This window comes from Peromyscus leucopus, chromosome 7, assembly GCF_004664715.2.
Source record: "Peromyscus leucopus breed LL Stock chromosome 7, UCI_PerLeu_2.1, whole genome shotgun sequence".
NCBI lineage: Eukaryota > Metazoa > Chordata > Mammalia > Rodentia > Cricetidae > Peromyscus > Peromyscus leucopus.
The window spans coordinates 90,387,159-90,388,526 of record NC_051069.1 but is presented as its reverse complement, the minus strand read 5'-3'; positions in this window follow the sequence as shown (position 1 = coordinate 90,388,526).

Genomic DNA, 1,368 nt, shown 5'->3' with positions numbered 1-1,368 from the left:
ACATCAAAAGGAAGGAGGTTTGGATCTTCAAGTCTTTCCCCCGGAAGGACATTATTTCTTGTCTGCTTATGTTTCATGGATATCTCTCACACTGCTATAGAATCAAAAAAGACAGAAGCATGATTCAATGGTGAGCACAAAAGTAGACGATAACCCAAAACTAGTCAGGCAGCAACTGCCACCAGAATCTCATGAACACAAGCAAAGTATTTTCCCCAGGGTAGTGAGCCCATCAGGTCCCTCATCAAGTACCGCTCACAACCATATTAACACCTCCAGAAATAAATGCAGTCTGTTCAGAGACTGTGTACATCGCCCCTCTGTCCTAAGTGAGTTTTCGGTAAAGAAAATGGTCCTAACATCTCTCTCACAGACGCTCAGGACACTGGTCAGACAGACAGCAAATGTCTGTGTCACTCTGCCTCCTTGCATCACTGGACCCATTCTTTGAAAGAAAATTACTGAAAGAAGAGAAACCACAATGCCTTTCCTCATCTTTCCTACTATTAAGTAATTGTGTCCTTTCTATGTCTCCTCTCCTGACTGTATAAAGCACCTGGAAATCAAAATAATTTTAAAAAAAATCAGAAAACACATTGCAAGCATGAACTGGTGACATAAGATAGGACATGAGTATGGGAGGGTGAGCAAAATAGATCTTACCCAACCCATGTTCTTTCCCTTAGAAAGACTCCCTGAGAAATGCACCCAGTTGAGCTGCAGGTATGATATAATTAGAACATTATTGCCCAGTTGCAAAGACATGTGCCTGTTTTCGGGAAATGGAAGCATCTGCTGAAATTATTTGAGGTGTTCCATCACTAATTAAAAGAGCTTTCATTTATAGAGGATGCACCATATGGAAGCTGTTGATTCTTGGGTTGCTAGATGTGAATGAGTACTGGGGGAGTTGCTGGGGCAGGTGTATGATGAAGAATATCCGGCAAAATATAGCTCGGTCTTCCAAAAATTCTACTTGCAAGGAGGCGTGCGGGTGGCATAGTGCTGCTGAACTTATTTTAGTGAGATGCGGAAACACAACACCTCATCCTAGGTGGCACGTGCTGTGCTATGCTCACTTGTAAACAGTTTCCTGGGAGCCTGCGATGCCCACTTTACTCACCAAGACATTACTGTGTGTCTTCAAGGAATTTTCCAGGCCAAACAGGATAAGCTACAGAACTTGTGAGGCCTCTGTACAAAATGAAAATACAAGGCCCCTTATGGAAAGTTCTTAAGAATTTCAAGATGACAACAGAGCATCAGAGTTACCAAGAGCCCTTCTGAGTACAGGCCTTTGTGCAGTGGCTAAAGCCAGTCTTGTAGATAGAAAACAGGATCTGCTGGAGCAATAGAGACCAAGAACAG